The following is a 14160-nucleotide window of genomic DNA, read 5'->3' as shown; positions in this document are numbered from 1 at the left end:
ACAGATGCAACATGACCGAAGTTACAGACCAATGAAATCAAACTTGCATCAGTGTTAACCTCTTACTGTTTGAACTCGAGAGCTTCCAAAGGAAACTGACATAACTAGATGTTAACAGCCAATCTAGCACACGTATGTTGACTTACTCTGGGCTGTCGGCCTCAATGTTGGTGACAATACATTGATAAGCAAAACGAGAGGGGAAACCTTCTGTGACAGAACTCATGTCATCATCCCAATACAAATTCAATAAAATTTTTAAAAATCTGGAATTAAGAGTCTAATGAAAACCATGAATCCATTCTCGATTGTCAGGAAAAAAAAAACTTCTGGTTCACAAATGTTCTTCAGGGAAGGAAATTGTCATCCTGACCTGGTCTGATCTCCATGTGACTCCAGACCCACAGCAATGTTTTTCACTAATACTTAACTTCCCTGTGGACAATTATGGATGGGCAATAAATACTGCCCACCCAGCGATGCCCACATCCCACAAGTAAATTATAACAAAACACCCTTACTGAATCCTACAGCAAGCCCAAATCAGATGCTATTCTCACTTTCACACAAAACAAAAGGCTCGAGAATCACCATTCCTCAGTGTTGTGTTATACCCCCAGCTATGATACATTTTACAAATAAATGCACATTGTATTTGAATTTCGAAGCACACCAAATGACTTGAAGAAACGTCTGTAAATCTTGGTCATGTTTGAAATGTCCTTCCTGACTGTGTCGCAGAAACAGGCTGATCAGACCAGCTGCAGATGCTTGGTGGGATTTTAGAATAGGTCTGCCATGCGCACAGACTCTGGAGCTGATTAACTGGCCATCTGGCTTTGATGTACACACAGGAACTTTTGAGGAAGGAGGCTGAAAAACCAGAGAAGAAAGTAAACATTAATTCCAGTCTGACATAATTTTCCAAGTTTATGAAAAAGGAAGAACAGAGGATAAAAGGGAGATTGATTTTAATCGTCCCCCTGTGTGTCATGGTGGCTCAGTGGTTAGCACTGTTACCTCACAGCCCTCCCTATCTGCGTTCGGTTCCTCTCTTGAGCAATTGTGTGTGAAGTTCGCACGTTTCCCCTTAATCCACGTGTGTTTCCTCCCACGGTCCAAAAATGTGCGGTTAGGTGGATTAGTGACACCACCACGAGGCCAGAATTATTGGAGATGGGGGCGGGGTTTGAAAAATCTCACTTCCTAAGTTCTTGAATTCTATTCTCTCCAGAATAAAAAGCACTGCTTTTGAGGTAAAGCTTTTATTGCCCTATGAACCTGCTCTTACAAAGCACCAGGCCTCTTCCCACTCAAATTACAATCGCTGCTGGTACTTCTAATCTAAAATTTAAACCAAGACACTGTCATGCACATAAGACTATGAAAGGATTGGACACTCTGGAGGAAGGAAGCATGTTTCTGCTGTTGGGTGAGTGCCGAACCAGAGGACCCAGCTTAAAAATACGGGATAGACCATTTAGGACAGAGATGAGGAGAAGCTGCTTCACCCAGAGAGTCGTGGCTGTATGGAATGCTCTGCCCCAGACGGCAGTGGAGGCCCAGTCTCCATTTAAGAAAGAGTTGTATAAAGCTCTCAAGGATAGTGAAATAAAGGGTTATGGAGATAAGGCAGGGACAGGATACTGATTAAGGATGATCAGCCATGATCATATTGAATGGTGGTGGAGGCTCTAAGGGCAGAATGGCATACTCCTGCACGTGTTGTCTATTGTCACACACGCACCCGCCAACACAATTCAACCTGCAATACCATTTGGAGGAGTGTGGGATGTCATTCTGGATGTGGATTAGCATTGGGTAGCTCAGAAATAAGGAACACACGACTGTGCTGAGTGTGGGGCAGTGGGATTCACTGCACAAGGAAGCTGAGGAAGAAACCTCAGCCACGTAGCATGAAAATAACCCTTTGAGCTGGCAGGTCAGTCACGAGAAATGAAAACTCGATCCCTGGGAAAAGAGGGTGGAGCCTCTTCACGTTCAATAACCAATTGAATACGGTCTGTGTGAACACAGTCTCTGGAACCTGGAAGCGGGAATCATTGCTGAGGGTATGAAGGACGCAGAGGCAGAAATGTACTGAACAATTTCAGATATTCATCTTAAACCACAAGACATGGGAGCAGAAATTAGGCCATTCAGCCCATCTGATAGTGTGGCACTCACTCAGTACTGACTCTCTTACAATGCAGGTATATCTGGACTGATGCGCTGACAGTGCAGCGCTCACTCAGTACTGACCCTTTGACAGTGTGGCACTCCCTCAGTACTGACCATCTGACAATGCAGAGCTCCCTCAGTATTGACTTTTTGACAGTACAGCACTGCCCCTATATTGATTCTCTGACATTGCGGCAATCCTTCATTACTGACCCCCTGACAATGCAGCACTCCCTCTGTACTGTCACTCTAACAGTGCAGCATTCCCTCAGTACTGACCCCCTGACAGTGCAGCATAACCCTCGGTACTGACGTTCTGTTAGTGCAGCACTCCCTCAGTACTGACCATCTGACAGTGCAGTCCTCCGTCAGTACTAACCCTCTGACAGTGCAGCTCTCTCTCTGTACTGACCCTCTGAAATAGCACTGACTCAGAACTGACACTCGCACTGTGTAGCGCTCCCTCAGTACTGACCTTTTGAGAGTGCGTGCTCCCTCAGTGCTGACCTTCTGACAGTGCAGCATTCCTCAGAGGTGGCTCTCTCTTAATATAGGAGTCCCTCAATACTGACTGTCCGACAGTGCGGTGTTCCCTCAGTACTGATCCTCTGGCAGTGTAGCAGTCCCTCAGTGCAGCACACCCTCTGACAGTGCAGCACACCCTGAGTATTGACCACCTCACAGTGCACCGCTCCCTCTATACTGACGCTCTGACGGTGCAGCACTCACTCAGTATTGACCATCTGACAGTGCAGCACTCCATTGGTCCTGCATCCTTGACAGTGCAACGATCACTCTGTACTGACCCCCCCCAACAGTGCAGCATTCCCCCAGCTCTGATTCTTTCACACTGCAGCACTCCCTCAGAAGTGAGCTTCTAACGCCACAGCACTCCCTCAGTACTGACCCTCTGACAGTGCAGCACTCCCGCAGTACTGACCCTCTGACAGTGCAGCGCTCCCGCCGTGACTGACCCTCTGACAGTTTCGAAATCCCTGAGGACTGAGTCTCTGAAGGTGCGACACTCCCTCAGTAATGACCTCTGACAGTACTGATGCCCCAACAGTGCAGTTTCCTTCTGCACTGACCGACCCAACAGGGCAGCGCTCCCTCAGTACTTACCCTCCGATAGCATGGCACTTCTCTGACCCTCTGACAGGGCTGCATTCCCTCGGGACTGTCCCACCGACACCGGACCACTCCCTTCATACGGACCATCTGATACTGCAGCATTCCCTCAGTACTGACCGTCCGACAGAGCAGAAATCCCCCGGTGCTGATCCTCTGACAGTGTAGCACTGTCTCGATTCTGCACCTCTGATAGTGCAGCAATGCCTCAGTATTGACCCTCTGGCAGGGTAGTGTTCGCTCAGTACTGACCCTCTGATGGTGCAGTGCTCTCTCCGTACAGATCATTTGACAGTGCCCATTCCCTCTGGACTGATCATTTGACAGTGCACTGCCCCCTCAGTGCTGACCCTTTGAGAGAGTAGCACTACTCAGTACTGGCCCTCTGGCAATGCAGCAAGCCCTCAGTACTGACCCTCTGACCCACAGCGCGGTTCTCTTTCAGTACTAACCCCTTAACAGCGTGGTGTACCCTCAGGAATGACTGTGACATACAGCGCGGTGCTCCCTCAGTACTGGCTGTCAGACACACTGCGCAGCACTCCCAAAGTACTAATCCTCTCACAGTGCGGCACTCTGACAGCATGCTGATACCTTAGTAATGACCCTCAGAGAATGAGCACTTCCTCACTACTGACCCTCTCATAGCACAGCACGCATGTATTAAAGACCCTCAGATATTGCAGCTGCCCCTCAGTACAGATCGTCTGACAGTGCAGCATTCCCTCAGTACTGACCGTCTGACAGTGCAGCATCCCTCCGTACGGACCCTCTCACAGTGCAGCACTCCACCCGTACTGACCCTCTGACAGTGCAGCACTCCCTAGGTACTGGCCCTCTGGCAGTGCGACACTCCCTCAGTACTGATCCATGACACTGCAGCACACCCTCCATACTGACACTCTGGCAATGAGGCAGTCCCCAGTACTGATCCTCGAATGGGGCAGTGCTCTCTTAGTGCTGATCAACTGATAGTGTGGCTTGCCCTGTGGACTGGCCCTCTGACAGTGCAGCACTCCCTCAGTACTGACCCTCTGGCAGTGCAGCACTCTCTCTGTACTGACCCTCTGAAATAGTTCTCACTCATAACTGACACTCTCACTGTGTAGCACTCCCTCAGTATTGATATTTTGATAGTGCATGCTCCCTCAGTGCTGACACTGACAGTGTAGTGCTCACTCATATCTGACCCTCTGATGGCGCAGTGCTCTCTGAGTATAGACCCTTGACAGTGTGGCATTACCTTTGGTCTGAACCTCTGATAGTGTGGTGCTCCCTCAGTACTGACCCTTGGACAATGTAGTACTCCTCAGAGATGGTCCCTCACTACTGACTGTCCGACAGTGCGGTGATCCCTCAGTACTGACCCTCTGGCAATGTAGCAGTCTCTCAGTACTGACCCTCTGACAGTGCAGCACTCCCTCAGTACTAACCCTCTGGGTGTGCACTCCCTCAGTGCTGACCCACTGACAGTGTGGTGCTCCCTCAGTACTGACCAATTGACAGTGTAGTACTCCTCAGAGATGGTCCTTTCGTTATGCCGCAGTCCCTCAGTACTGACCCTCTGACAGTGCGGCACTCCCTCAGTACTGACGCTCACACAATGCAGTACTCCCTTCATACTGACCCTCTGACAGTGTGGCAGTGCCCCCATACCGACCGTGTGACAGTGTGGTAACCCGCAGTACTGACCTCCCAACAGTGCGAAACACCCTCAGTACTGACCCTCTGACAGTGCAGCTCTTTGACAGTGCAGCGCTTCTTTAGTTCCGACATTCTTACAGTGTAGCACTCCTTCACTACTAACCCTCTGAGAATACAGCACTCCCTCAGTACTGATTCTCTGACAGTGCAGCACTCTCTCAGTACTGAGGCTCTGACAGTGCAACGCTCCCTCAGTGTTGACCCTCCGACTGTGCAGCACTCCCTAAGTACCGACCATCTTTTTCCTATTTCGTAGAGTCTTGTGAAAATTTGGAGACATAAGGTTTGCAGATTCTGAGGAAGCATAAGAGAGACACACACTCTAAGCCCTGTTTAAACTCTCTGCAATAGTCTATTCAGAGGCAAAGAGTCACAGAGATGCACAGCTTGAAAACAGACCGTCCTGTCCCACTCGACCATACGAACCAGATATTCTCATCTCATTTCATTCCATTTGGTAGCACTTGGCTGATATCCATCTAAACCCTTCCTATTCACATTCTCATCCTGATACCTCTTAAATGTCGCAAATGTACCGGCCCTCATCACTTCCTCTGGCAGCTACCTGCATGCACTTGAATAAGTGCTCAAACATTCATATTGTCGATACAAACTCTAATAAACACCAACCTACGAAAGGCCATCATTGTCATTTTCAACCCAACCTTTGCTTCTTTATTATGCTGATCTCAACACAGGTAAAGAAACAGTCTTAGTGAAAATCCACCGTGACCCTGTAATAAAACTTATTTTCAAATTTGCATGTGATTACCAAACCCTCTAATAGTTGCCTTAACAATGGGAGCGAGCTGCACTCTCCTGCTACAGTCCTTGTGTGTCCCACAGTGAAATTAGGGATTGAGCTCCAGGATTTTGGGCTCAAAACTGTAAAGAGCTCTCTTGCCTTTTTAAAGTTGGGAAGTTACTAAAGACCAGGAGGACCCGAGAGATGCTGTCTTGTCTTGTATGAGAGAGAGGCCTGGTGGGTCACACACCTCAGGTAAGGGGCGATTTTGAGAAGCTGGGGCCTTCATGGTAACTTCAGACATGATAGAAATTGAGCTAAAAAATGTGTTGCTGGAAAAGCGTAGCAGGTCAGGCAGCATCAAAAGACCAGGAGAATCGTCGTTTCGGGCATGAGACCTTCTTCAGGAGTGTGGACAGTGTGCCTAGCAGGGTAAGATAAAAGGAAGGGAAGAGGGTCTTGGGGGAGGGGCGTTGGAAAAGAGATAGGTGGATGGAAGTTAACGTGAGGGTAATAGGCCAGAGAGGGGGTGGGGCGGAGAGGTCAGGAAGAAGATTGCAGGTTAAGATGTGGTGCTGAGTCCGAAGGTTGGGACTGAGATAAAGTGGGGGGAGGGGAAATGAGGAAGCTGGAGAAATCTGCATTCATCCCTTGTGGTTGGAGGTTACCGAGGCGGAAAATGAGGTGCTCTTTCTCCAGCTATCGTGTTGCCATGGTCTGGCGATGGAGGAGGCCAAGGACCTGCAATGCCCTTGGCGGAGTGGGAGGGGGAGATAAAGTGATCAGCCACGGGCGGTTGGGTTGGTTGGTGCGGGTGTCCCAGAGGTGTTCTCTGAAGCGTTCAACAATTAGGCAGCCTGTTTCACCAATGTAGAGGAGGCCACATCGGGAGCAGGGGAGGCAGTAAGTGATGTGCGTGGAGGTGCAGGTGAATTTGTTGTGTATATGTAAGTATCCCTTGGGGCTTTGGTGGGAAGTGATGGGGGAGGTGTGGGCGCAAGTTTTGCATTTCTTGTGGTTGCAGGGGAAGTTGCCGAGAGTGGAGGTTGGGTTGGTGGTGTGTGGGAACCTGACGAGGGAGTCGCGGAGGGAGTGGTCTTTCTGAAACGCTGATAGAGGAGGGGAGGGAAATATATCCTTGGTGGTGGGGTCTGTTTGGAGGTGGCGGAAATGCTGACGGATGATCGATGTATATGGAGGTTGGTGGGGTAGTAGGTGAGGACCAGTGAGGTTCTTCCTGGCGGCTATTGGGAGGGCGGGTTCAATTGCAGAGGAGCGGGAAGTGGAGGAGATGCGGTGGAGAGCATCGTTGACCACGTCTGAAGGGAAATTGTGGTCTTTGAAGAAGGAGGCCATCTGGGTTGTTCGGTATTGGAATTGGTCCTCCTGGGAGCAGATGCAGTGGACGCGAAGAAATTGGGAATATGGGATGGAGTTTGTACAGGGGGCAGGGTGGAACGAGGTGTAGTCTAGGTAGGTGTGGGAATCGGTCGGTCTATAGTAAATGACTGTGTTGAGTCGGTCGCCCGAGATAGAAATGGAGAGGTCTAGGAAGGGGAGGGAGGAGTCTGAAACGGTCCAGGTAAATTTGACGTCGGAGTGGAAGGTGTTAGTAAAGTGGATGAACTGTTCACCCTCCTCATGGGAGCACGAGGCATCGCCGAAACAGTCATCGATGTAGAGGAGGAAAATCTGGCGGAGTGGGGGGTGGGGGGGGTGCAAGTGTAGCTGCGCAAGATGGACTGTTCCACATATCCTACCAAGAGGCTGGCATAGCTCGGGCCCATGCAGGTTCCCATGGCTACTCCTTTGGTTTGGAGGAAGTGGGAGGATTAGAAAGAGAGGTTGTTCAGAGTGAGGACTATTTCAGTCAGACGAAGGAGGGCGTTAGTGGAAGGATACTGGTAGGTAGGGCGGGAAAGGAAGAAGCAGTGGGCTTTGAGTCCTTCGTGATGGAGGATGGAGGTGTATAGGGACTGGATGTCCACGGTGAAGATAAGGCATTGGGGGCCGGGAAGCGAAAATCATGGAGGAGGTGGAGGGCTGGTTTGATAGTGAGTTTGGGGTTGGACCAGAAGGAGTAGAGGGCTGCACGTTGCGAGGGTGAGACGTTGGAGTGGGTGAGAGGGGTGGACAGGTTGAGGCGGTTAATATCACTGTGGCAGATGACTATGAAGAGATCGAGGGCGGGTAAGAGGCCAGCACGAGTTGTCCAGGTGGTTGGGGCGTGTTGGAGGCGGGAGAAGGGATCGTCAGAGGGTGGGCCGGTTTGATAGTGAGGTTGGGGTTGGAACGGAGGGAGAGGAGGGCTGCAAATTGGTTTGATAGTGAGTTTGGGGTTGGAATGGAGGGAGGCGCGGTGGTAGTTTGACACACCAATCTTTACACCGCTGAGGCTAAATGCCAGCATGCGGACACCTCCTCCTACTGCCTTCTTGACCATGACCCCACCTCCCACTATCAAACCATCATCTCCCAGACCATTCATAACCTCATCACCTGAGGGGATCTCCCATCCACCGACTCCAACCTCATAGTCCCACAACCTCGCACTGCCCGTTTCTACCTCCTGCCCAAAATCCACAAACCTAACTGCCACGGCCAACCCATTGTCTCAGCCTGCTCCTTCCCCTCTGAACTCATCTCTGCATGCCTCGACACGGTACTGTTCACCTTAGTCCAAGAACTCCCCACCTGCATTCGGGACACGTCCCACGCCCGCCACCTCCTCCATGATTTTCGCTTCCCCGGCCCCCAACGTCTTATCTTCACCATGGACATCCAGTCCCTATACACCTCCATCCCCCATCACGAAGGACTCAAATTCTCCACTTCTTCCTTTCCCGCCGTACCAACCAGTACCCTTGCACTGGCACCCTCCTTCGACGGACTGAACTGGCCCCCATTCTGAACAATTTCTCTTTTCAATCATCCCACTTCCTCCAAACCATAGGATTAGCCATGGGTAACCGCATGGGCCCCAGCTATGCCTGCCTCTTCGTTGGATATGTGGAACAGTCCATCTTCCACAGCTGCACTGGGACCACCTCCCACCTTTTCCTCCACAACATCGATGACTGTATCGGCGATGCCTCGTGCTCCCACGAACAGGTTGAACAGTTCATCCTCTTTCCTAACACCTTCCACCCCGACCTCAAATTTACCTGGACCGTCTCAGACTCCTCGCTCCCCTTCCTACTCCTCTCCATTTCTATCTCGGGCGACCGACTCAACACGGACAATTACTATAAACCGACCAACTCCCACAGCTACCTAGATTACACTTGCACCCACCCTGCCCCCTGTAAAAACGCCATCCCATATTCCCAATTCCTTCGCCTAGGCTATAACTGCTCCCAGCAGGACCAATTCCAATACCGAACAACCCAGATGGCCTCCTTCTTCAAAGACAGCAATTTCCCCTCAGACGTGGTCAACGATGCTGTCCACCGCATCTCCTCCACTTCCCGCTCTTCCGCACATGAACCCGCCCTCCCAATCATCACCAGAACAGAACACCACTGGTTCACACCTACTACCCCACCAACCTCCATATACATCGCATCATCCGTCATCATTTCCTCCACCTCCAAACGGACCCCACCACCTCCACACCCCTGTCAGCGTTCCAGAAAGACCACTCCCTCCGCGACTCCCTCGTCAGGTTCCCACACACCACCAACCCAACCTCCACTCCCGGCACCTTCCCTTGCAACTGCAAGACATGCAAAACTTGCGCCCACACCTCCCCATCACTTCCCACCAAGACCCCAAGGGATCCTTCCATATAATCATAAATTCACCTGCACCTCCACACACATGAGTTACTGCCTCCACTGCGCCCGATGTGGCCTCCTCTACATTGGGGAGACAGGCCGCCAACTTGCGGAACATTGCACAGAACACCTCTGGTAAACCCCGCACCAAACAACCCAACTGCCCCGTGGCTGAACATTTTAACTCCCCCTCCCACTCCACCAAGAACAAGCAGGTCCTTGGCCTCCTCCATCGCCAGACCATGGCAAGTCGACGGCAGGAGGAAGAGCTCCTCATCTTCCCAATAGGAACCCTCCAACCACAAGGGATGAATGCAGATTTGTCCAGGTTCCTCATTTCCTCTCCCCTCACCTTATCTCAGCCCCAACCCTCGGACTCAGCACCACCTTCCTGACCTGCAATCTTCTTCCTGACCTCGCCGCCACACCTCCTCTCTGGCCTATCACCCTCACCTTAACTTCTTTCCATCTATCACATTTCCTACTCCCCTCCCACAAGACCCTCCTCCCTATCTTTTATCTTAGCCTGCTTGGCTCACTTTCCTCACCCCTGAAGAAGGGCTCATGCCCGAAACGTCGATTCTCCTGATCTTTTGATGCCGCGGCAACTGCTGAGCTTTTCCAGCATCACATTTTTCACCTCTGCTCTCCAGCATCTGCAGTCCTCACTTTCTCCTCCATGATAGAGATTGAGCCAACAATGTTGGCATCACGAATCTGTTTGCTGAGGTATCTGCACCGCCCCCCCCCCCCGCCCATGGCGGAGGAATTCAATCCCTTCAATAGAGCAAGCTTGAGAATTCAACACTAAAATCAATCTGTACGGCCGCGCTGGAGATCTGAAACATCAATACACAGATTGCTGAAAAACCTAACCTTGTCCGGCAGCATCTCTGAACGGTGAGGAAGAAAGAGACAGACAGAGTTCACCTTTCAATCCAGTGATTTCTGCGGAAAAGTTCCTTCAGAACACACCGTTTTGAGGAAGGGTCACTTGAAATGCGAATTGTCCCTCTCTCTCTTCACCGTTGCTGCCTGATAAGCTGAATTTTTCCAGCCATCTGTTTGCTTGAGAATTTGATCTGGCTTGATCCAAGCGTCACTGATTAATTCAATCTGTGTTCAATGCCCTGAGGCTGCTTCTGCTGAAAGTTAACAAACAGGTTTAATGCTTAGTAAGGTGTTGTATCGGAGGGCGGGGTACATGGGAGAACACATACAGAACAGGCACTTCACAAAGATCCTTCTCAATTTAACTTTGTGATGTCAATTCAGAAGCAACAGCTCAGACCTAACATTTCAGTTAATCAGCCAAGGGGAGTATATATGTCATGACAAAGACTTGCTGCAAATACTGTACAGAACCGAACTTTAGTGACTATGTTTGTACGAAAAGTTTTCTTTTGGTGAATAAAGTCTCTTTTTGATATTTATTTCGATATTTTTTCGAGGGGAATCAAGCATCTTGAGCTTGTGGAGGCATTGTCCTTTTCCCTAATCTTTGTTAAATAGACGCTAGACAAGTTAGATACCCCCTGGGTATAGACATCAAAGGCCATCAACGGGGAAGAGATGGTGGGATTGTCAAGAGGGCTCAGTGTTGCCTCACCCCACCCGGGTTCGATTCCAGCCTCGGGCGACTGTCTGTGTGGAGTTGGCGCATTCTCCCCGTGTCAGCCTCCGGATGCTCCAGTTCCCTCTCACTGGCCAAAGATGTGTAGGCTAGATGGGTTAGCCAGAGGAAATGAAGGCATGCAGGGATAGAGTGGGGGGATGTGCTGCCTTGCTGAGGGTCAATGTAAACCTGATTAACCGGATGGTCTGTTTCCACATTCTATGATCAATCCAGAGACCCAAATAATGTTCTGGGCCCTGAGCCCCAATCTTGGGGTGGTGTGGGTCATCACAGTGAGAACAGGTTTGGGGATGAACATGGTACAAGGGGGTAACACGTTTGGTTTTTGAGATGTTGAGGACATGAATGTTTTGTCGGGGTTCTTTGGGGATAAACATACTGACGAGATGCTTTCTGAGGTTCTGAGGGAGCACTATCTGGCGGTATAGGGTGCAGAAGGTGGAATGGTACAGATACACTTCCCTAATCATTTCCTCAGGGTCCCCAAGGCAGGCTGGTTTGGTAATCTGAGATGGAAGCCACTCCCCATTTTAGAAATTAGATCAACACTCAGTGAAAAATAACACAAACACATGCCTTAATCATGGATTGGAGGAAAACCACTATGAATATATCATCACTTGTTGCTTGGACACGGTTTAGAAAAACAGGCACCCAAACAGACCAATGCTGTCCAATGGAAGGGATTCTGCACACGAAGATCCAAGAAATCATTTGCAGCTGATGTCTGTCTCCCTGCAGAGGTCATCATCCGAGATCAGGGTTCAGTCCTGGGAGAAATAATCTCTCCATCAAAACCTCAACCGTGTGTGTGTGTGTGTGTGTGTGTGTGTGTGTGTGTGTGTGTGTGTGTGTGTGTGTGTGTGTGTGTGTGTGTGTGTGTGTGTGTGTGTGTGTGTGTGTAAGGTTATATTGTGTATCCAAGAAAAGAAACTTCTGCTCTTGTTTCAGGTTGATTGATTTTCCACAAACTGGCATAGACACAAATCTGAAAGTTTTTAAAAGCTGAAAAACTCACTTAACTGGGGTAATGTGAATGCTCTAACGCTCCCAAAAGAGGTTGGGATGGAAGGAACAAGCAATATTAGATTGAGAAGACATAGTGCCATGCAGGTGCAGAGGTATTGTTGGAATGTCTATTCAGGATTAACTAAGTCGTTTCAGGAGAGGAGGAAACAATTCCAGGTGGATTAAAAACACCTTGAAGATCGTTTCTCAACCAACCTGTTCAGTGATGGTACAATATTCCTCTGGACCAGGTGGGACTTGAACCTGGATCTCCTAGCTCAGAGGTAAAGACGCTACCACTGACCCTTTCTACATTCCCCACGCTGTACAAGAGACCTAACACTTGACTGCAGACATCAATTAAAAACATCCAATGTGACAAGATCTTCAAGAAGGAAGGAGGGAGAAACCAGAAATATACAGGCCAATCAGTCTGACGGTGGGGAAACTGTTGGAATCAGTACTTAGGTACAGAATGAATCTGCACTTGGAGCAGGCAGGGGTTAATCAAGAACAGTAGGTGTGGTTTTATTAAAGGAAGAGCATATCTGACCAACCTGATTGAATTTGTCAAAGAGGTGGCCAGATATGTAGGTAACAGCAATGCATTTGCTGTAGGCTGCTTGGGATTCAGTGGGGCGTTTTAATAAGGTCCTGCATGAGACACTGATGGCAAAGACAAGAGCCCATGGCATCCAAGGAAATTTGGCAAATTGGATCCACAATGGGCTGAGTGGCAGGAAGCAGAGGGTGATGGTTGAGATTGCTTCTGTAACTGGAAGCCTGTGCCCAGTGGATCTTACAGAGGCCAGTATTGGGCCATCGCAGTTTCTCGGTTTATAGAAATAACGTTCACTTGAAAGTTGGAGGATTGATCAGTGAGTTCACGGATGATATAAAAACTAGTGTGATGGTAAACAGTGAGGAAGATGGAATTAGACCATGGGGGACAAACATGGTAAGGGAATACATGATGAACTGTAGGGCCCTGGGAAGCACTGAAGATCTGAGGGACCTTGTTGTGCCTGTCCACCAGTCACTTAAACAACGGGACAGGTGTTAAACTCACCTTTCCTTGTTAAACACAGAGTTTGAGCGGGGAAATTCTGTCGGAACTGTCGAAAACATTGGCTAGGGGATAGCTAGCTTATTTTCTGCATTTCTGGAATTCACATTTAAGGAAGGATACGCTAGCACTCGAGACTTGGAAGGATGTTGTCTGAACTGGAGGGTTTCAGTTATGAAGAGAGACTGGAAAGATTGGGTCCTTTTCCTTCGACAGAGAGATTGAGAGGGGAGTTGCAGGTAGATAGGGTAGTGAAGAAGGCATTTTGTATGCTTTCTCTTATTGGTCAGAGCATTGAATAAAGGAGTTTGGAAGTCATGTTGTGGCTCTGGTTATGGCACCTTTGGAATGTGGTGTGCAATTCCGCTCTGGTTCCTGTGGAAAGGACGTTGTGAAATTTGGAAGAGTTCAAAAAAGATTTACAGTGATGTTGCCAGGTTTGGAGGGTTTGAACTACAGGGAGACGCTGAATAGGCTCGAGCTGTTTTCCCTGGAGTGTTGGAGGCTGAGGAGTGACCTTCCAGACGTTTATAAAATCATGGAGGCATGGATAGGGTAAATAGACAAGGTCTTTTCCCTGGATTGTGGTAGTCCAGAACTAGAGGGCATAGGTTTAGGGTGAGAGGGGAAAGATTTACAAGGTCCTAAGGGACAACTTATTCATGCAACAGATGGTGCGTGTATGCAAGAGGAAGTGCAGGCCAGTACGCGGCTAGTAACATATAAAACGTATCGGGAGGGGTATTAGAAAACTCCACCAGCACCTGATGAAGGAGCAGCGTTCCGAAAGTTAGTGGTTCCAAATAGACCTGTTGGACTATAACCTGGTGTTGCGTGATCTTTAACTTGAGTTGGAAGGGATTAGAGAGCCAAGTGTTGGTAAATGGGACTAGATTAATTTCGGATATCTGTTCGG

This window comes from Chiloscyllium punctatum, chromosome 18, assembly GCF_047496795.1.
Source record: "Chiloscyllium punctatum isolate Juve2018m chromosome 18, sChiPun1.3, whole genome shotgun sequence".
Taxonomy (NCBI): Eukaryota; Metazoa; Chordata; class Chondrichthyes; order Orectolobiformes; family Hemiscylliidae; genus Chiloscyllium; species Chiloscyllium punctatum.
This window is presented reverse-complemented; position numbering follows the sequence as displayed.